Raw genomic sequence first — 24,439 nt, 5'->3', positions numbered from 1 at the left:
CACGGAAGCTCCTCACCTTTTCTTCATGCCTAACCCTAGGCATTTCTTCTCTCTTATAATCTAGAAGTTAAATATTCTCTGAGTGCTGTGAAACTCTCCAGAAAATTAATCAAACTGGGGGAGGGACCCCAGGACTCTCTCATTTATAGCCATTAGGTCAGAAACAGAGGGAACAACTTGGGCTTACACTGGCATCTCAAGTGGGAGTGGGGGGCAATCTTACAGAACTGAACCCTGACCCTGAGGAATTTGATGCTAACTCCAGGGAAATAGTGTCTGAACTGAGTTATGTTATAGGGCGCTCAGCTTGTGGTTTGAGAACTAATTGTCGATCTTGGGAATTCTGCCGTCCTTTCCCAAGAAAATAAAAAAGACCTCCATATTCACAGGGCTTTGGGGAGGGTGTACGGAAAGATCGGACTTCAGTAATAGAGAATAGTAATTGGCACTGACAACAACTGAATGTGAGTTAAAAATGAAGAATCTCAGCCCCACCCCAGATTTACTGAAGCAGACTACTCACTTAACAAGTTATGCAAGTGATTGTTATAAACGTTAACATTGGACAGACACAGGATTATGTAACAGTAAAATACCCGGCCTCATCTTGTTCAAGGCTCTGCTTTGTTTCCATGGCCTTTAGGTTAATAGCTTCTGCTTGGTCTTGCATATAGACACGCTGATCATTAGAGGAATTCCTCTTGTGGCTTGAGTTTTACAAAAACAGCCTTTTATCAAAAAGTGCCTCTCCCAAGGAGATAAGGGAAGTATGTACAAAATTAATGATTATTTTTCAAAGATTTGCAGGAACCCCCTGACCAGACTAGCATCAATTAGAGTCAACAGGCTAAGAACAAAGAAGTTTCACAATCATCCTTGAACCCCTGCTAGTGCTCAATGTGTTCTGTTATCAATCACCTCTTGCCCCTCCCATTTCCCCCTTTGCTTGATATAAACGAAACCCGAATTCTGTAATTTCTTAAGATCATTCTTTAGGACACTAGTTAGTCATCTTCTTAGCTTGCTGGCTTTCTGAATAAAGCCTATTTTTTTGGTCCCAGAACTTTGTGATTCTGCTTATTGGTACCAACTTGAACATGGTTACACGAATGCATTAAGCAGTGATAACAAATAACAGAACCTTGGCTTAGAGCTTGTGGAAAATTGAACCTTTTGATGGCCACAAAGTAGTATTTCCTCAGTTAAACGCCCTTGTTTAATCTTGAAGACATAGGTCATTTTTATATTCAGTATCTAGCTGTCTGGCAAAATTCCTCTGTTATAGAAAATGCTTAGTAACTACTTGCTATGTGAAGGAATACATTTTTATACTTTTAATCATTCAGGTTTACTCTGCATGAAACACACTATAATTGTAATGGCATATTACAAATCACTTTAAATTATTTAATAAGAAATACTGCATTGAAAAAGAACACTAGTATTTGGGAATTTTTAATCCCATACACTCCATTAGATAAAGATAACTTTTGCTGATACTTTCATAGACTAAGATAAAAATAAAGACATATTACTTCAGTATCTATGGTGTAGTTAGCATTTATAAGATATAAGACACATTTCTCATTCATAATAGACTTATTATTACTAAAAACTGCGCTCCTTATCAATGCTTATAACATAGCCCACTACTATTTTCTAAGCATTAAGATACATAATTCAATCTTTAAAAACCTATATTTATGTTATTTTAATTTTGATTGCCTTAAGGATTAGATTATATGGAACAATACACACCACAAATTTGAACTTGTAATTTTGCATCTCTCATTTTAGTTATTTTGCAAGTAGAATAGTTATTTCTTGATATAAAACAATATTACCTAATCCTTGCAAGGCAAGTAGCATATCATATACAAAATAGAAAGAATTCCAAGCACATGATGCATTGCTCAAGTATTTATTGAATGAGTAAATAAATACACTTGCTATAAATTATTAAATGTTTAAACTATGAAAATAAATTAATGCATTAGGAGAAAAAGAATTAATTTTTACATATGGGTTTATAAGGTTTTATGTAGATAATTTTGTGTGATGGTATATTTCATAAATGATAATTTCTTACTGCCACTTTTAAAATATAGAATTTAATATAAATGTTAATCAGTATTTCAGATACAAACCTAAACTATATTTACTAATTCACACAGTTATTCTTAAATCATTTTATATATACATTTTGTATTTTATTTTTACAAATTATCAACCTAGGACTTTTGTTTTTTTTCACTGAAATTTTGTCCCTTATATATTTTGTTGCAGTTTTCTCACCTACCACTAAGACACTTTTTTGACTTTTAGCCACTGAAGAGGACCTAAGTATAGCCACACTAAAACTGCCTTTTGGGGTATTGACTTTAAGCTGGTTATTAAGAAATAAAAAAACCTCAGAGCCTTTTACCCTTCTCTTTCCTCAGAGGAGATTCAGCTGGAAAACTGCTCCTGGAAGGAACCTTATCATAGCCACCTTAGCGTTAGCTAGGAGGGATTCAAGCAGGGGCCAGTTAGCTAGCTCAGCCCGGTGCCTCGCTGCTCCTGAGCTGCCCAGCAAAAAGTGTGTGTTCTGCTCTTTCTCAACTACCTATAAATTGCCCATTTTCACTTTTAAAATTTAAGGCCCCAAGCCCTCCTTTTCTTTTTGTTAAACATAACATATATACCCAATTTTGCCTCCCTGTCTTTGGGGTTTTCATGCTTATGTGAATTTCCCTTGCGCACTATTAAAGTTGTATTAGTCCAGTGGGAGAATAAGTTTTGTTTTTTGTTTTGTTTTGTTTTGTTTTTTACTCCCCACACCATTACATTAACAATGTATCAGTGAAATCTCTCCTAGACCCTATTGTGAGCATGGGGCAGGTAATACATAATCCACAATCAGAATGGGAAAAAATGAAAACATTGCTGTACATCTTTCTCAAAAATTATTGCATTTTCTAAAATACCTAAAACCAAGTTATGACACCTGATATGAATTCAGATACGTATTAATATATTATTTTTTATTGCACATAATATTTTCTTGTACATATATTGTACATATAGAGATCATGGGAAATTTAACTTACTAGAACAGGATTTAAAGCAAAAAAGGCATATTTCAGTGGTTAGGTGAGAAATACACTTTATTGAGTGTTTTGTCCATAGAGGTTTCCATTTAAATCAATACAGGCTCCTTCAAATGAATTTTTCATTTCTGGCAAAATTCTGAATCTTTATTTCTTTGTTTCTTTTTTTCTGTAAGACAACTCTATCCTTAGCTGTTTAAGTAAAATGTTATTCCTACTATCACTATAGTTATTTTTCTGAATTCACTATGTTCATGTTTTCAATTATGCAGTTTTTCAATTACCTAGTGTTGTTGACTCCTAGCCCATTTTATTTTTATGGTCAGTATGGCTGGTGGTCAAATTTACTGAGAGCTAACTGAAGGATGACTAATCCCTAAAATAGGTAAAACCAAAAATAATAGGTTTATGGAATTTAAGAGATGAGATAGCCATTCAAATTATTGCCTGTGACATTGTGGTATAAGAAATATATATTTGTTTTCCACCATGTCCCTGGTTCCTGTCAATCTTTAAAAAAAAAGAAAGAAAATGAGCTCCTAAAATCCTTTGGATTTTCTAAGTGATAGGATGAGAGTAGTGAGCATTTTTTGTTATTTATAACAAGCCTCTTTTAATCTTACCTGGGTTTATGTCAATGAAGTGACTCTTACTGGACCTCTAGATAGCTCTGGGATGGGAACTGGTTGCCAGAGGAACCAACCAACTTTCAGCCCCACTCCCTGACCTCCAGGGAAGGGAGAGAAGCTGGAGACTTGAGTTAATAATCAATCATATCTACATAAATGAACTTCCATAAATGCCATAAACAATGGGTTCAAGCAGCTTCCAGAGTGGTGAGAGTATCCCCATTCTGGGAGGATGGCACACTGCACTGGGACAGAAGATCTTGCCCTAGGGCCCGTATGGACCTTTATCTGGTGGTTCATTTATGTAATTTATAATATTCTTTATAGTAAACCTGTAGTAGTAAATAAACTATTTTCCCTGAGTTCTGTGAGCCATTCTAGCAAAATATTGAACCCCCAGAGGGAGATGTGGGAACCCCTGATTTATAGCCAGTGGGCCATAAGAATGAGAGCCCTGGGACTTGTGATTGGCACCTGAAGCGGGGAAGGTCTTAGACTGAGCCCTTCACCATTAAGGTTCGTAGTTGGCCCTGGGTAGTTAGCATCAGAATTGAATTGACTTGTAGGACACCCAGTTGGTCTATACAGAGAATTCGAGAATTGTTTGGTGTGAAAACCTACACATTTGTTGTCAGAAGTGTAGATACAAACAGATCTTACTGGCCTAAAGTTTACTGGCTCTAAATCACTATTGCATAGATGTCATAAATAAGTCTTGGTCTGCAGAAGGAATAGCAGAGACTTATCATTCAAACAGGCACAGCAGATGGGGTGTCGAGGTAAGAATTATTGAGCATTACTGAGTGCTCAGCACTCTGGTATGTGTTTACCATATATTATCTGTTTTGTCCTTGAACAGCTATATGAGAGATATTTTATGCATGAAAAATCTTTAGTGTATAACTCATGCAAGCCACTAGCAATTTGAAAACAGGCAGACAAAGACAATGATGAGGCATCGCAGGAAAATTTTTAAAGGATTTATAGTTACAAAACTTACTTAAGGTGAGTTCTATGTGAGGAAATAAGTCCAGGGGAGGGTGGTAGTGGATAAGAGTGTTGGATTGGATGTAAATATTATTATTGAAATATCTAAAATGAACTAATTTTTTTAACTGTGAATACATAGTTATTTTGCAAGCACTTGTAGAGTGCTTACATGGTGCCAGATACTGTTTGTGGGCAGAAATGGCATAAGCCCCAGTGTTTGAATAGTTGAAGTTGTAGGGCTAGGACATTCATGCTCTGGGGCAACTAGGTGCCAGTAGAAGATCCGAGTGTTAGATGGGCTAGTAAACAAAGCAGAAGCTTAACTACATAGGTATAAAGGTGAGGGTCCTGTAGTGAAAAAAACTAATTATAAAAACCTAATGCACCAAGATAAGAGATGAGCTAACTCAGGTTAGAGATGAGCTGTTAATTTATTGACAGAGACATGATGTATATAAGAGACAAAAATTTTCCAGAAAGCACTGAAGCTCTCTGCTGGGATAAGAAGCATGGAATCCAAGCAGAACATGACAAAAACACATGCAGACAGTGGTAAATAAAGCCTAGTGTATTTTCCAGGTTTTCCTAATACAATAATCTTAACAACTACTTACACATTTGACCTTTTTTTCTTATTAAATTAGGTGTTACACAATTTTACACTTATAACAAAATTCTCTTAATAGAAAAAATAAATAACCACTCTGTATTTTTTAAACATGCATAGAATTTATGATAGCTTAATTACTAAAAGGGTAAATCCCAAGAAAATTCTCGCAGATTTTAATGAACATGCTCCACATAAAGCTAGTCAGATGATTTTCATCCCTGGATCAGATTGAGAATCAGAGGCTAGAGCACAAATTAGATATAATTAGAATGTCAAAATGATTTTATTTTTTTCCCAGCATATGTGTGACTTCTTATATTTATTTCCAAAAGTATGAATCAAAATATAAGTGAAGTGCAGGTGAAAGCAAACAAACAAGTTGTAGATTCAGTTTATACATCATTGATCAATGAATGTTATCAATTTTTGCACAGCCCAGATCCTGATAACTTTCCTCACTTTCCTCTTGAGTGCATAGCATAAATTTTATATGGCCTAGGGCTCACCATGAGGAGAATTGCTAAAAAGCACTCTCAATGCCCTAAATATATTCTGAATCACTAGTCCATATAATGGAAGAAACTTTTAATGTAATTCTCAAGAATCACCTAAAATAAATAGAAACATATTTCTTTATACTTAAATCTTCTAAGGATCAACTTATAAATAAATATTATGATAATATAGATAGCAAAAATTATTTTTTCATAGTTGATTACCTCTGTAGTTTGAAACTATTAAATGCTTAGTAAATTCAAATGGGAATAACTATAAACTACAATTGTCCCAAATCATTATTTTTATATTCTTGTTATGAGTTCAGAAGATAGAGTTAATCCATAAAGAATATAATACTGACCTGTCCCAGCCCATCAATTCAAGCACATTTGAAGTGCTGACCTAGTGTCCACTACATCCAAATTGGCAGTCCCATTGTGATCACTGACATGATATTTTCCTCAATCTGTCTTCCTATGTTCTCTCCCACCTCCAGCTCTTCTCAACATGAGGCATCACATGATGATTGCTCGCTTCTCACCAGAGGTCACTGAAGCATTAACTGTGGCTTCCAGCACCCAAGGAAGTAGAAAGAACATCCAGGCCCACGTTACAACTGTGAGGATCCCTTTACAAAGTAGCAGAAGAATCTGTATCCTTCTGGAGTTAGTGAGGGTGACATTTTCTGTGACTTTCCACCCTGTTCTTTTCCGTAGCTGACAAAAGTAGAAGCCTCTTTCCTGTATCTGTCTAAAATAGAAGAGTCTTTCACTTCCTATCAGAATTTAACCTCTTTGTTCTTCCTCTCCTCTAACTAAAATCATTTTCTCTCTTTTCTGTTTCAGCCCTTGGAACTCTTATTCCGTGGTTAGAAGCCTCCTCTATAAACATGAAGTTTTCTTTGAAGAAAACTTATTTATTGTCTTACCCCAGACATATCAGGGTCTTTGTTTCCTTACCATTGGACCTCTACCATATTTGTTAAACGCTGCTATTTTAAAATTCATAAAACTTGAATACAACACTTGTTTCCTCTTTAAGGTATACTGACCTACCAATGCTGTTTTTTATTTATTTACAATATTAATACCTGAGTCAGTATTAATTTTCATGGTCACCCGTTCTATCCATTAATAGGATTTTGTCATCCTCGCAGATGACTCATCCAACATGCTGATCTTTCAGTTCTCTGGGAAACTCTTTCTTTGACTATTTTCTCTGCCAATTTTCTGGTAAAAAGTCTTATGTTTAAACACTCGAACTAGCAGCCAAGGTGCATCCACGTCTGAAATTAATAATTTAATGATATATACTAGAATGCTACAATCTTCTACTCTGAGCTACTCTTAACAAAATTTAGCTCTGGCTTTATCAAGAATTATAGCTTGATTTATTTTTCTAAATGCATTATTTATTTGTGTTTCCCTATCCATTAATGCTGTTTTGTTTTCTCTCTTAAGATGGCAAGTATTTATAATTCATTGTTTCTCTTATTGTCTTCGTAATAACCTATTATTGTTCCTAATCTGTGTACTCTTAAAAGACACTACCATCTACTCAGTTATTTAGGTCAAGTGCTTGTGAGGGATCCTGTATGTTTACACTCTCTTTGTCGCTCATATCCTTTGAATCAGGTCCTATGATTCTGTCCTGTAAAAATACAGTATTAATTGTGATATTTCTCCCTATCTGCACTCTCATCCCAGTGTTCTGAGCCATCCTCTCCTCTCACCTAAAAAACATGAACCGCACACACAAAAGTTATCATGGTGAAAATAAATAAAATGTAGGTTGATATTTGTGGGTGTAGTGAAATACTTTTAAACTGTTCTCTTTGATTCTCATGTTTAGTTTGTATTCTTATTTTCATACTAATGTAGGAATCCAGGGAATGTATATTTTGTCATTGATGATGCCTTACGATAGTATTGTTCTGATTTGATATTGGGAAATAATTACAAGGTAAAATTAATTTCTTCATTGCATTGGTTTTCAAAATTCTGGACTTTTTTTCACATATCAGTATAAGTAAAATTTTTCTTTTTAATTGATTGATTTTATTTTTGAAGCAGTTTTAGGTTTACAAAAAAAATTTAGCTGAAAACACAGTCCCCATGTAACCCTTCTCCCAGCTACCATGCAGTCCTCATATTACTAACATCTTGCTTTAGTGTGATACAGTAATTATAATTAATGAAACAATATTGATGTATTATTATTAAACTCTAGAGTTTACTTTAGAGTTCACTTTTTGTTCTGTGCATTTATTAATTTTGACAAACGTATGACACGATCCCACCATTACAATATCATTCATGATAGCCCTAAATATTCCCCATGCCACTTGTTCATTGCCCCATTGTCCCCACTGGATGCTTAGTAACCACTGGTATTTATACTTTCACCATAGTTTTATCTTTTCCAAAATGTCCTTTAATTGGAATCATACAGCATGTAGCCTTCTCAAACTAGCTTCTTTCATTTAGCTATATGCATTTAATTTCCCTCAATGTCTTTCCATAGAGTGATCTTTTCAAAATAAAAATCTCATCCTGTCACTACCTTGATGCATTCCCATTGTTCTACAATAGCCTAAAGGATATCTAAAACTCTATTACTCCATGTGTGGTTTCTAGAGAAAAAATACAACTTCACCTGTGTTTATTCTAGATATAGATTCTTAGGCACCACCCTAGTAATACAGAATCATTATCTATATACTGGCAAGACCCCAAGATGACTCAGACACTCATTGAAGTTAGAAAGTACTGGTGTTAAAGACCCTCAAAGATTTTTGCTCTGTACCCTTCTTCTAACCCTATTGTGAACCACCTTCCCCTAGGTAACCACAAAATAACAAAGCATTCCAATGTGCTAAAAAGAAAGATCTTTATTTCTCTTCAGGTAAATAAAAAACATAAACTGTTTTTATTTCAATAGTAATGATGAAGATAATAAAATAGTAATAATAAATAAGTGTTCTACTTTTAAAAATACACATTTTTAATAACAAATTACTTTGTTTCATTTTTTCAAAAATGTAAATGTTTTAACTATTTTTATTCTGGAATGAACATCTATTCAGAATGTATGTGTGCTTAATTCAAATTTTTACTTTCATTCCTTTTTCTTTTAAAAGTAATCTAAAATATTTGAATCTGTATAGACCTTGAGTCCTAGATAGCATCTGTTTTTCTTTATACTCACTCCACATTTCTTTGGTGAACAGAGCTATTCCAGCTCTTAAAAAATCCGAAAAGGCGTAATAACTTAGTCACTTCAAAGCTCACCTGGCTAATTTCTAGATTCTCTTATCCATTAGATAACAGCTTGAACATAATTTCTTTTGGAAAACTCATTTTAAATTCATCAGCCAAGTTTAGATCCTTGCCTTATATCCTACATTTCTCCATACTATCCTTTGTACTGTAACACTTGATATTATTTTGGGATATGTCAATGTCCCTGCTAGATTGTAGATCCCATTGGGAGTTTAGAATAAGGGCCTCTCTTATTTTCTTCAGTATCCTCGGGCTCTAGGGCACTGAGGAAGTCACAGGTGATGCAATCAATAAATGTTTTTTCAGTAAACTTGCAATTGCTGTGTGTCGACAGTAAATATTCTTACTCAATCCCGATATCTTCAATATGTATATCCACTGTCTTGTGTAAAGAACATTGATTTCCAGAATCAAATACTTTTAGTTGATTTTAAAGGAAGAGTCCAAAATATGTTTCTGTAACTGCAATTTTATTCTTCTTTGTGTTTAGCCTAAAATTTAAATGTTTCTTCTTTTGACAATGTTTCTTAGTTTTGAAATGTTTCTTAGCTTCATTTGCAAAACGGATATATTCTTAGCAGGCATATTGATAATGTTAGGTCCTTTCTAGGTGTAATTTCTTTCGGAACAAAGACTGAGGTTTCTTGGTTGTTACTTTTCATTTTGTTTGATTGCTTGCCATTTCTTAGCAAGCATAAAGCAATTGCTCAATAAAAATTAATTTCATTTTTCCTATATATCTCAAATCTCCTTTTAGAATTTGTTTTATAAGCTTTCTAACAAGTCTTGTTTCTAGAGAAATGTCTTTTCTTTATCTTCTATATAAGCCTGCTGGAATGAAATGGCAGGTTCAATATCACACAATAAAACAAAGACGAAATAAAATACAGGCCTCCTTAATCCTGGTTCACTACTTCCATCATGACACCAACTTTCTTTGTGGAATATTAATGGGAAACTGTATTCTAACTTGCAAGCCAACAATAACCAAGATCATAATAGGGTGCATAGCTTGAAAGCAAAATGCCTAGCACATCAGCAATAAAGACAGGATATATCCCTGAAATACTGCTTTCCTTGGGATTCAGAATTTATATTCAAAACATTGCAGTTGCTCTGAGACATCACAATAACACTTCTGCAGCACAGTTTCAAAGGTCTAATAAATTAGATTCTTCCTTGGCTCAGCCAAAAATACTGTGTTCAGCAGTTTCAACAATGGGAGCTTCATCTAATTAAATTAAGTGCTGCAGCGGCTCATGCCAGCAATACTACCTCGAGCTGATAGATTCAGGTTCCCAATATTGCTAATCTGGCGTGCAGCCACCAGGGTGATCAGAGACTCTGAGCCAACAATTTGATCTCAAGTAACTGAAAGGCAAGAAAGGGGCAATTTTCCTTTTAATGCTACAGCAGTCCTAACATGAAAATTTATGTCTCACCACTACCATTTATCTAAAACATTTTTTGGAAGGCCTACGTATTAAATTTAGACATTTAATTCTGAAAAACAAAACAAAACAAAACAAAAAAACAACTGTGAGCTCATTGCTATTTTAATATGATAGCTAATTTTCCTCCAAAATCATCTACAACAAAATGCAAATATTGCTTGAAATGTAGTTTGACACAAATATCTCACAGTATATGGAAGATTTAATACTTTTCATTTTATGGAGTTTTTTTCCTTGGGTTTTTTTTTTTGTTTGTGTGTGTGTGTTTTTTAATTTGTCAGTGTGTGTGTTTGTTTTGGTAGTTTAAAAAACAAAACTTAAAGTAAAACTTGCCACAAAGAAACTTTAATTATTGTAAATTTTAAAATCTGAAGTTAGACTATATTTTGATAATTTTAGGGCACTGAATTTTTTCAGGGAACTTATATTTTTATATACTTTACAAAAACTTATAAACTGCCCCTAATTTAATTATTATCAGATTGTTGATTTGATGCATAGTTTAATTAGGACTGATTACAGAGTAATTTTTCAATCATAAATAACTATATTACTCTGTTTATTCATTTCAGTCATGTCCTCACAGCATCCAGAGCACATAAAGGAAAGTAAGCAAAAGTTATATTGTATATTAGAATTAACAGACATATTGATCATTTTTGGTCCTTTTATTAGATAGAATCTATTTTCAAGAAACTTATAAGAAACAGAATAAGAATATTAAACTGTAAATATATCAATAAAGGAAAGCAGACTAAAATATAATTATCATTGCAGTAGAATTAGTGTTATGATATCTTAATCTGGCTTTTAAATCACATAAAAAAGTATAAGGTTTATGTAGGAGTCATAAGGAACCAAAGAACTGGGTATGTTGTAATGGAAAGATATATCTAAAGTATGGAGGACTTTAAATGCCAGAGCAAAAAAACCAAAGCGTCAAACATAGGGCTAGTTTTCATCCAAACCTTGAGATTCAAGGGAATACGTAAAAATGATACTTTGATGGTGTTCCATAGTAATGACTCAAAGAAAAACAAAAACAAAAAAACTAGTTTAGCCTTATAATGAGCTCCAAAAGGGATATTGAGCTGAAAAGATCAAATATCAATTCATTGAACAGAGAGCAACAGATAGTATGCAACAATTTCAAGTGTTTAATACAAGATGCATTTTAACAAGATCTACAGGCGATGGGTATGAAAGTTAAAGTTTGGAAAAAAACAGTTACCCAGTATTTCTGTTAGTAGTCTGTGAAGTCCAACATGTTAACAATCCAAACATATTCAGTTTTATATTTATATATCAATTAATTAATTCACTCAACAAGTCAACTGAAATTAGTATTACATCTATCAGGTATTCTAAGAGGATATGGGGCAGAGTTTTTTGTTGTTGGTTTTGTGTGTATGTGTGTGTGTGTGTGTGTGTGTGTTTAATTATCACCTGAGGACATGCTGAGAGAGAAAGGTGTCCATGTGAGAGGTATGGAGAAGAGTTTGACAGGGGAAAAAGAGGCAGGGCATGGGGGATTGTTTAACTAATGAATGCACTGACATTCTTTCTCTAATCGCAGGTCAACACTTCATTATCTCATCTTATTTAGTCAGATGATATAATTATGTAATTTATGTGCTCCGCTCTACTGAGCCCAGTCATTAGGATGATATTTAGTTTAATATAATATCCTCTTCAAATAACATGATTTTAAATTGGTCTTCAGTTATTTACCTAAGATAATAGTGAAATTTTTCAGTCTATGTGGTTTGATGATTATCAGCTGCTATTAATAGCTCCTAGAATATCTTATATTACATTGTCAAACTTTTTCTAAATATTCCATAAAGATTTATGAGTTGAAAACTGGGTTCATGGCAAAGATTACCACTTATGTATTCTAAATATTGAATAAAATATCTGCTCACTAATACACTCCTGAATGTAAAATATTATTAAATTCAGTTAATTTTTAGTTTATATTACAGACATTTAATAAAAATCTAGGTATCAAAATATTTCAAATTTCTTTTCAGATCACCTAAAGATTATCAAGTATAAGGAGGCTTCTTCAAATAGTCAAGATCAAACCTTGACAAACACTAAAATCTGTATTTAATTTTAAAGTAGAAAACTCTATTAGACACATACAATATTACTTATAAAATCCCTTTGGTCCAATTCTTGGTTCAGCTATGGTTACAACAAAGAAATGCCAGCCAGGCTTTAACCAGCATAGCACAGAGGCAGCTCTTACCTAATGCAGAATAAAACTTCATTCCTTTCTTTGCCATTTTATTGAATTTATTGGGGTGACACTTGTTAACAAAATTGTACAGGTTTCAGGTGCACAATTCTACAATACATCATCTGCGCCCTGTATCGTGTGTTCACCACCCCAGTCAAGCCTCCTTCCACACCACTAATCCCACCTATGCTCTCCTCCACCTCCCCACTCCCCCACCCCTGCAATCACCACACTGTTGTCCCTGTCCATGAGCTTATTTTTCATTTTTATTCTTTTTTGTTCAATCCCTCCATCTCCCTCCCAGCCCCCTAGTCCCCACCCCATCCCAGCAGCGGCCACAGCCTGCTCTCTATCTATGAATCTGCCACTATTTTGGTTGTTAGTTTATTTTGTTCATTAGATTCCACATATGAGTGAAATTATATGGTACTTGTGCCATCAGTAGATGAGTGGATAAAAAAGGCTATGGTACATTTCAACAAGGGAATATACTCAGCCATAAAAAAAAAAAAAAGGAAATCTTACCCTTTGCGACAGCATGGATGGACCTGGAGAGCACTGTGCTAAGTAAAATAAGCCAGCCAGGGAAAGTAAAGCTTCAGTCCAAGGCTCCTCTGACTCTGTGGTTCGGGGCGCCAAGAAAATCAGCTCAGCACTCTTGTTTGTACAACCCAAATGGCCAGGAGTTTAAGTTCAAGGGCCCCTTTTATTCAATGGGATTGAAGACAAGAGATAACAACTCTTTTCATCTCTGCCTCCCAGGCCAACTCTTCTGAAATACATTTAACAAGTCTTCTCAGATTTACCGGTCATATCAAGCACCAATCACATGTAGCAGCCTCAAGATGAAGAGCAGCCTCCTGTAGGCCTTCTCCCTTTTCCTCCCCCCTTTCCTTTCCCTTGTTTGTCAAGCATGCTTCTTTGGATCAGTTTCCAAGTAAACTATCTGTAGAATACCTTGTCACAGGTTCAGCTTTTACTGAAAAAAATAAAATAAATAAAGACATAAGAAAAGTTCATGCTCAACTATTCACTTCTCAGGAGCCTATTCTCTGTCAAATATTTTCTTTTATATAGAAGAAATGAAAATACTTTTTCAGCCAAAGAGTCTTTCAGTTCCCCATTAAGGATTATAAAATTCCTATTATCCTGGAGTTTACTGGCTGCATCATTATTTTCTTCCTCAGCTTTCCTGGGCTCAACTCTCTTTTGACAGCCCGTCTGATAAACCATCAAAGAAATCTTGTGGGTGTCATGAATGTGCCCTCTCTTCCATTACCAAATTTAAACCTTCTCGCTTCCAGGCCTGTTTATATATAGTGGAAAGCAGTGGCTAGAATCAATAAACCTCTCAATCAAGCTATGAACTAACACCATATCATCAGACAGATGTAATAGAGTTGAGAAGGTCAGAAAAGGGCAGCCAAAACGACGGAGGGGATGAAGTGGCTTTCATATGAGTATAAACTAAATCATCTGACGATAATATGACTGAGATTTAATTTGTTCTAGAGTCAAAAGTCTATGTAAAGTCACAAAGTTTTGGAGAGGACAACATATTTTCCAACTTCCACAATGTTAGAAATATGGTGCACACTTCATTTTGAAGACACATTATTAAAAGTTCCCCTTAAACCTATGAGTTCTACAGTTATTACCCCAGGAGGAGCTATCTATTGAAAATATGGATAGGAACACCAAAAATTATGGTTGATAAATATTCCTAACTGGATAATATAGGCATCTAGGTCACCAAAGAGCATATCTGTGACACCTGCATATAAAATGTCATTTTCTGTCCCTGGCTAAAACAGCAGAAAAGCGTTGTTTTTTTTCTCTCCTCAATACACCTTTTAGAGCTGACAGCCTTACAGGTTATACCAAATGTGATATATATTGCCATCACAATCCAAAAAGAGCTTCTTTTTCATGGTGGGCAGTACAAGATTCATCACTTGTCTCTCACCTCAGAAGTAATATTGCAACATACTACAAACCACTGGGGCCTTGGCCACTTAATTAATGTGTCAAGTTGCTGTAGTTTCCAGGGGATTATCTCTGATCTTCTGTCAGACATGTATTTTCGTAGGGCAGTTAAAGTGTTTCTTACTTCCTGTTCACTAGGATTTAGCATAATATCAATAATAAACTAAACTTGTATCATTGTATAAGGAATATCATGATAAGATGCCTTTGAACTGGAAAGCACAAGGAACAGACTCGACATTCCCTTGAGGCAAATACACAAAAGTGTATTATTGTTATTACTGTATGAAAACAAAGTACTTCTGATTTTCTTTGCTAATAGTGATAAAAATAGATTAATAACTACATTCCAGTTTCCAAAACGTGCTTTGATTTGCTGTAAGAAGTATACCACCTCCATAACTGCAGATTAAATTGGTATTACCAAATGAAGAAGTTTTTGAGGACAGATTATCAACAGTTAGACTTTCTTCCCAACATAGTTGTTTTTTGAGTTAACTAGTCATGTTAAGTAGGTAGTTAGTAGTATAGACCACTTCTACAACGTTCAAGAACTTCATGATAGAGCTAACTCTGCAATCACCTCTATGGAAGCAGAATTGGTTTTGTTTCTTATGTTGACTGAGGCGGGCATTTCTCTGGGCTTTCAGTTGTCCTTTCCTGCCATTCCTGGGATCAGGGAATTGAGGCAGAGATTCTGCCAGTTACTAAGTATATTTATTCCATTATGTGTTTTCTGAATGGAAAATAGCCCTCAGATAAATCTGTGTTCCCAGGGATAGAGGAGGAGACAGATTTAGGTCTATCTTCCCTTTAAAACCTGGGTACAAGAGGTTCCACTCTAGTGGACCACAGTGATTTTTCAGGATAACATGAATTGGTCAGTCAAAGCCAGTATCTCAAAACACTTGGAAATTTTAGGTGTTCTCTGTTTCTTTGCAAAATTAGTCTCACAAATGATTCAAAGTTCCTCTGGAGTAATCATGGGATAATAATATTCATGGTATACAACCATAGCTGAGATGTAGAATCCTTCCTCAAAGGAACTGTGAGCTGTCACGTCTAGAAACTGAGCAACAAGCTATGAATAGTTTTCTGCCCAGCTAACCAAGAACTATTTTGCCTAAATATGCCAATTTACACCTGAGTATTCTGCCAGACAACTTCATTTTCATGGACTGCTTGATCAATGAGATATACCAAATATTCTTAGTTTTCTTTAATTAAACCTTTTCAGATAATTGTAGATTCACATGTAATTATAATAAATAATACAGAGTTCCTGTGGGTATGCCTTTTACCTACATTCACACGGTGCTAACATCTTACAGAACTATACTGCAATGTCACAACCCGAGTATTGACAAAAAAGATAGAGAATGTTTTCATCACAAGGATTCTTCATGTTGCCCTTTTATAGCCTCACCCAGTTCTCTTCCAACTCATCCCCTTCTCTTAATTTTGCCATTCCAAGCATGTTATATAAATGATACTGTAATTAGAGAACTGTGTGGATCGTCTTTCTCTGTCTCTAGAGGAAGTGGGGTTGTTGGGCCACTGCTGGAATAAGAATTTCTGGAGGCACCCGGGGGAGGATGAGCTGGGGAGGGAAGCTTTATTCACCTGCAATTACATCCCTCAGTTTGCAAAGTCCCATTTCCCTTAAACCAGTCCTGGAAAAGGAGCAGCTGGAGCTCCAGCAGAGCTAGAAGCAAAGCCAGAGTTTCCAATCCATGCTGGAGTTGAGTCTGGCAGAGCACCGGGCTAGTTGTATGTAGGCCAATAATCCATTGCTGCGGGCCATGTGGGTGACTGCCGGGGAGCCAGAAGAGAGCTGCCCCTGCAAACAGAGCCCCAAGGTCCCCTGAAATCCAAGAAGGAACTCTGTTCAGAAGCTTAACTATCAAACCTTTCTGCCTTTCAGTGGCCGTGCCTACATGCCTACTCTGGCCAGTGCCCTGCTCCCAGGTACAACTGATGGCAAGCAGCCTTCCTACATCACCCGGACTTTATTGGCCATGCACCTATCTGGCCTTGCCTTTGCTCCTTTCCTGTTAATCAGTAACTGGGTTCATTACAACGATGTCATTACCATACAGTATGTAACTTGTCAAGAAAAGCCATTTGTGCTCAGCATGATTTTGTGGGAATTCCTTTGGGTTGGTGGTTGAGTCAGTCGTCAGTTCCTTTTTTAGAGCTGAGTAGTATTCTACGGTATGAATGTTCCATTTTTTTAAACCTCTTCATCTATTGAAGGATATTGGCCCCTTTTCCATTTTTTACTCTTATGGATGTAGCTGTTATAAACACTTGTGAACAGGTTTCTATGTAAACATGTTTTTTGATTACTGTAACTATATAATGTCTTAGAATTAGACTGACTCCTCTGTATGACAGTTGTTTTAGCTATTTTAATTCTTTTGCTTTTTATATAAATTTTATAAAAAAGTATTGTCGATATCTATAAAAATCTTGTTGTGATAGGAATTATGTTTCATTTGTGTGCCAACTTTGGAAGAATCGACATCTTTTCTATTGAATCTTCTACTGTAGTAACACAATATGTCTCTCCATTTATTTAGATCTTCTTTAATTTCTTTCATCAGAATTATATAGATTTCAACATAAAATTCCTACATCAGTTTTATTAGATTTACACCTAAGTATTTCATTTTTGAGCGATTTTATAGTATCCTACTATAATTCCTATATACATGTGTTCATTGATACTATGTGGAAATATAATAGATTTTTTAAATATTTACCTTATGTCCAGCAAGCTTTTCTGAACTCGCTTTTTAATTTCTTTTCTGTAGATTCCTTGGGATTTTCTACAGTGAATGATGTCACCTACAAACGGAGGCAGTTTTATTTCTTGCTTTTTTATCTCTATGCTTTTTATTTCCTCCCTTGCCTTGTTTCACTGGTTAGAACTTACAGCACTATGTTGAATAAATGGGGTGATAGCATATATCCTTGCCTTTTTGTGTGGGTGTTTGGGGGAAAGCATTCAGCCTATTATCGTTAAGTATAATGCTATCTGTTATTTGTGCTCTTTTGAGTTGAGGAAATTCCCCTCTATTCCTATCCTTTGAGAGTTTTTATTATGAATAAGTGTTGAATTTTGAAAAATGTTATTTCTTTTCTGCATCAAATGACATAATAATATGACTAGTATGGTTTTTCTCCTTTAACTTATTAATATGGTGGGTACATTGATTGACTTTCAAATAATCAAAAAAGTTTGCATCTCTGGGATAAACCACACTAAGTCACAATGTATAATTATTTTTATATATTGTAGAATTTTATTTGCTAACATTTCATGAAGGATTTTTGTGTCTATGTTAATGAGATATTTGTTTACAGATTTATTTTTTTTTTGTACTGTTTTTGGTTTTTAGTATCAGGATAATACTAACTTCAAAAAATTAGGGAATCTTCCTTTATTTTCTGTAAGACATCATGTAGAATTGGTGTGACTTCTTTAAACATTTGGTAGAATTTGCCAGAGAAATCATATAGGAATTTGACTTCTTTTTGAGTTTTAAAATTAAGAATTCTATTTCCTTAAAAGTTATATGTCTTGGGAATGTTCTAAGTTAGGTGAAAAAAAGATAAAGCCTTGTTTGCCAGTCCTTCAGGGAGCCTGGGCCAGGTAGCACACAACCACAATTCCTTACAAATATAGTCTATTTTGCTCACAACCTGTGCTGCATGGCTGCTGGCCATCTGGGGAGAGGGAGAAGGCAGACAGGCATTTTTATTTTATTTATTTTATTTTATTATATCTTTTTAAAAATTTATCTTTATTATTGAAAGTATTACAGATGTCCTTTCTCCCCCCCCGCCCCCCCCTTTTGACCCCTTCTACCCTTCACCCATCCCTCACGCCAGGCATTCACCACACTATTGTCTGTGTCCATGGGTTATGCACATATACGTATAAGTCCTTTGATTAATCTCTTCCCACCCACCCACCCACCCACCCACTTGCACCTTCCCTCTGGGATTCCTCAGTCTGTTCCATGCTTCTGTCTCTGGATCTATTTTGTTCATCAGTTTATTGTGTTCCTTAGATTCCACTATGAGTGAGATCATGTGGTGCTTGTCTTTCTCTGACTGGCTTATTTCACTCAGCATAATACTCTCCAGTGCCCTGCATGCTGTCTCAAAGGCAGGCATTTTTAAATCCACTGATCTCCACTGAACCTGCAGCAGGTTCTTTTTTCCTTAAGCATTCCTTGGCTGCTGTAATTTCTGACTAGATTATAGAAATTGTAAAACATGATTCTGAGAAATTTTACTAGTTTATTAGTAGTGTCTAAGGAGGAATAGAGCCCTAGGTTCTCGATTCCACCATTGTCAGTGATGTGAATCTAATGCTCACTTGCATATTCTAGTCTCAGCAAGCATAGGGTCTGTTTGGATCCTCACAAGCATTATTACTTTTGTTTTTATCATAGTAATACTTTTCCATTCTCTTTAATGATAATTCATTCATTGTTACTACTCACTTTGGAAAGTAAAATAGATTATTACAATAAAAAATTATATTTTTGCCTCAGCTGGCAGAAAATCATTGTATTAGGCGTCACATAAACAATACCTATAATTCAAAATAAGATAAAGTGAAACTGAAGTGCTTGTGGTGACTTCACCAGCAAAGCATAGTTCAAAGATTACATTTTATGGTGCATTTAGCCTATATAAATTCAGGCGTTCCAGTACTCATGTTAGCAGACAAAGTGGGAAGTCCTCTTCCCTGCTGAGTGCTGCTGGGGGTGGAGTTCTTATGATATCTCAAGAAAAATAATTTTCTCAGACTCCCACAGGAGGGCAACTGATGTTTATTTGCATGGAGTTAAATAAAGTCCAATTTCCCTTAGTTCAGTCATAGAAGAAGTGTAGCTGGAGTTCCAGCAAAGCTAAAAGCAAAGCCAGTGTCCAGAGTTTCCTTTCCATGTTGAAGCTGTGTCTAGTTCAGCATCAGGATAGTTACAGTCCATCAGTCCATCGTGTGTGGGGTCCACATGGCTCTGGGCTGCCTGGAAGAATGCCAGGAAGCCAGACATGAGCCACGAGCCAAGCAGATGCCAAAAGGAACCAAGAGAGCCAAGAGCACAAGATAGTGAACTTCTGTGTTCAGGAAATTTAGTATCCCAAATTTCCATGCACTTGCAGTGGTCACACCTATTCTGGCCAGTGACCTCTGTTCCCAGGTGTGGCTGACAGTAAACACCTTTCCTTTGTCACCCCAACCTCAAATGCTAATCTAGAAAAAATATTTCTAACAAAAAACTTTTTGAAATACCTGAATAACCAGTTCCAAATATTATAGAGGAAAAGAATTAATAACATAAGGACAAAGATTAATAGAAAAAATACTACAAATAAATCAGCAGTTTTCAAAGTTAAATTTTGATCACTACTGCTTGGCCAGCATGGTTCAGCAGCTGAGCATCAACCTATGACCCAAGAGATTGAGGTTTCAATTCCCTGTCAGGGCACATGCCCAGGTGGTGGGCTCCATCCCCAGACGGGAGCATGCAGGAGGCAGCCCATCAATGACTCATCATTGATGTTTCTCTCCCTCTCTCTCTCTCTGAAATTAATAAAAACATATTTAAAAAAAATTAATGAATATCAAAATAAATCAGTTCTCAATGGGATATTGATAATAAAGTAGAGGAGATGAATATAACTAATACAGTATTAATAATGAAAAAGTGAGTATAACAGAAAATATAGCAGAGACTTTAATAGGAGAAGAATGGGAATCTTTTTGCCAATAATTTGAAAAATCACATTAAATGATATTTTTTAAGAAAATGTAGGGATTTTTAGAACATTTATATATCCTAAAATTTTAAAATATTTGAGTCTGTAAATATTTTAAAATCTACTTATGCTTATTACACACATGACACCAGATCCACATAATTTTATGTATAAGTTCTGCCAAAGAAATATGAAATTTATTAATATGACAATTGAAATGGTAAGGATAGCTGTGACAATAATAACACAAAATGTGTTGGAAAAGACAGTCTCTTTCGTGTGGTCCCTAGGCCCCAACTCAGCTACATAAGAATGGGTCTTGGGTAGGGTTGAACATGCCCTTAAACAAGAGATAAAGGGCCCATCACCCTGTGCTCAGTTTAGCTCCTTATGTGGCAATATCTTTCCCTGTTTCAGGCTTAATGGATGTGCCTCTGTCTCTGCTTAAAGTGAGCTCTGGTTCACCCCACTTTTGTATGTGTCCTTGGCTGGGGGTGGACGGGGTCCTTGCACGGAGGCATGAGAGGAGCACATGGAGGCAAACAGCCCTGCAAGGGACGAATGGGCTCCAGGAGAGACCTGCCGGCTGGGGTCACCCACGCACACGACTGAAGCTGATCGTGCTCTGTCTCCGCTCTACGTAAGTAAAGTACTTTTCCATCTGGTGCTTAACAACCTCGTGTTTTGCTTGGTGACTCCAATACCTAGAAGCAGTGGGCAGAAATGTTTAGAGTCCTGTGTTGGGATTGATAACTGGTACACAGTGCTCTGCTTGGCAAAATAGAACCTTATCAATATAAAATTTAATAATATTCTTATTAACTTTAGCAGTGTGGCAGTTGTTATTCCTCCTTAACTGGCCTTACTTTAAAAAATTGCACATCTGGACCTATTTTTAAACTCTTAATCAGTTCTCAAAAAATATATATAGGCTTCTATGGGCACTTGTAAATAAAATATATTCAGGCTGCACGCTGTCATGACCTAAAACTTTTTACTATGTATGGTGTTATAATATTCTGGATTTCAGTTTCACTTATTCTGGTGTACACATTATATTCTACAAAATAGCTAAACATGTTTTTTAAAAGAAAACTTTCTGTCATTTTCATACAAGTCCAAGTTATAGACAAATATTTCTTTCACGCACAGAGAGAATTAGACCTAGCTTTTCTGGAAATGGAAAGCCGGTGGCCAGAGGAAAAGTGTCTAAATCTTTTCAATGTGGTGATTTTTTATTGTTGGCCTGGCCCTTTTGACAAATGGGGGAAAAAAGTGTGTGTGTGTGTGTGTGTGTGTGTGTGTGTGTGTGTGTGTGTGTGTGTGTTTGTGTGTGTGTATGTGCGCGCGTGCATATATAAAAATGTCTCTGAAAATTCGTGAATTCAACATGGACACTCAGTATTAAAACGCTTTTAATTTTGTTTCGTTTTTATATCTGAACCACATGAGAGGGGTTTTTTGTTTTGTTTTTCTCTTTGGAAATAATAGAAGAAAATATATTGCCCTTCGAACATTTTCATGGGCATGGAGAAACTATACCCTTATGATACTCTCCTACATTGGCAGTATATAAAATAAGATATTCTCATATATCAAACAAAATGACTAGCGGGGGACTTAAATCAACTAGGAAAACATTAAGGAAAATGACCAATGAGTTTTACGGAAGAAAAGTTTAGTCCTATATTTCTCTATGTCATTTGACTGTAAATGATAATAACAGTTCTTTTCATTACTGTTGATATAGTGGCCATTTTATTTTACTTTTACTAGTGACCATTTTTTGTATCACAGGATACTGTAATCACACTCCTTTTCCACCTGTCCCTCTACAGATGAAATCATTGCCTTGATATGAAAAAATTGACTTGATGTAATTCTTTCTAGTAATATAGGTAATTTTCCCTTCCTGCATGCAAGGACCTACAGACAAAATCCTGTATTGTTCCTTTTCAGAATCATATCGTGCAGTCAAATCTCATAAAAATTATAAAATCCCTTGAAATCAAATAGAAGGGATTTTTTTTTTTTCTTGCCTTAAAGGAATAAACCAACATTTCTAAACTACATAAAAAAGCTCAGGTCATGAGTGTATCAAGCTTGAGACCTGTGTAACTTGCTGCGTTGGAAACAACTTAAGATCATTCATACCAACTACACGCCTTTAGGCAACTTTGATGAGTCTAACTGCAAATTTGCAGATGGCTCTGTGGGAACTGCTATACAATGATTTTGTGCATGTGACACAATTGTTAACTCATTCATCATTCATAGGGAATGATTTGGATTCCTCATGACTTGTTTTAGTGCAACTTCCTACTAGAGAAAATAAGAATATATTGAAAGCATATATTCACATTTGCATTTGTGTATGTCTGTGTGAAATTACATTTATATGTACAAAAGCCCCATATACCAATGAGCAAGATGTTTTGAAGAAATGAAAATTTTCAGTAGAAAATACCAGAAAGGTTTACAAGTCAGTTGAAAGGAGCTATGTAAGTTGTTCAGGACATTTTTCAACTAAATAATTTTTATTTTTAAAGCTCATTTTCAATATTTGGTTTATTTAGTTGATATTTTTACTCACATTCTATGCCATATCCTTTACTATTTTAGATTTGATTTACAGAAAGCATTATTATTATCTTGTAGAAATCTGCGTTGTTTAGCACTTCCCAGTATCTGTCCCTTAGAAATCATCACAGTAAAAAATCAAAACTACATTTTGGAGCCTTCGTTGTGTACAAAGTTCTGAGCTAACTTCTGTACAGTCCCAGAATATGACTCTGTGGGTCTTTGGCATAACTTTATTACATGGACAGCAAATATTCTATCACACAGATTTCTGATCATTCATTTTGAAAATAAATTTGCCTCTAAATAATATAAAAATAGGAATTGCTCAGATTTAAAAATATTTTCATGAAGAAAAAAATATGATTTATTATTGTTTTCCAATCATGGCACAACATATTCAAAAGAAGAATTAGGAGAAATTATGTAGTTTACGAGTAAATATTGTTCAATTTAAAAAAAATTTTGTCACCCTAGCCTGTTTGGCTCAGTGTTTAGAGCAGAGGCCCACAGACTGAAGTGTCCTGGGTTCAATTCCGGCCAAGAGCACGAACCTCAGTTGAAGGCTAGATCCCGCCTGGTCAAGGTGCCTGCAGGAGGCAACCAATGGGTGTGCTTCTCTCACATCAACGTCTCTCTCCCCCCTCTACTCTCTCTGAAAAGCAATGAAAAAAATATCCTTGGGTGAGAATTAAAAAAAAAAAGAACTTTTTCAACCTGTATTGATTCTGTTTTTGTTTGTTTTCACTGCTCCAGTCAACAAAAGGGAAGCTTTATTGACACCCTGGGTTCGCAGGGTCCAGGCAGAAGGCAGCCCTGCAGGCTGAGGAGGTGGTGGAGGGGCCTTGTTTAACCTTCTTCTTGGGGCTCATGTTGTGGCTGTGGCTGCACTTTTCGCCTTTTTGCAGAAGGTGCCACAAGGGACACAGGCCTTCCTAACATGTGCTGCAGATCCTCTTGTGGCAGTTGTACTTCTGGGGGAGCTGGGGGAGGGAGGGCTGGAAGATGCCACCCGCAGAGGAAGCACCGAGTGCAGGGTGCTTCTTGAATATTGCAGCCTGAGAGGGTGAGGCCACCCTCCAGCTGTTTCAGACACTGCTGGTCAGCGGGATGCCCTCCTTGTCTTGGATTTTAGCTCTGACATTCCCAGTGGTGCCACTGGGCTCAGCCTCCAGGGGGACGGTCTTGCCAGCCAGGGCCTCACGAAGATCTGTCTCTGCGCCTGCTGGGGACGCCGCTCCACAGCCTCTTTGAAGATCCAGAGCAGCCTGCACTGATTCTTCACTTGGCTTTTGT

Source organism: Miniopterus natalensis, chromosome 6, assembly GCF_054644295.1.
Source record: "Miniopterus natalensis isolate mMinNat1 chromosome 6, mMinNat1.hap1, whole genome shotgun sequence".
Classification (NCBI taxonomy): Eukaryota; Metazoa; Chordata; class Mammalia; order Chiroptera; family Miniopteridae; genus Miniopterus; species Miniopterus natalensis.
This window is presented reverse-complemented; position numbering follows the sequence as displayed.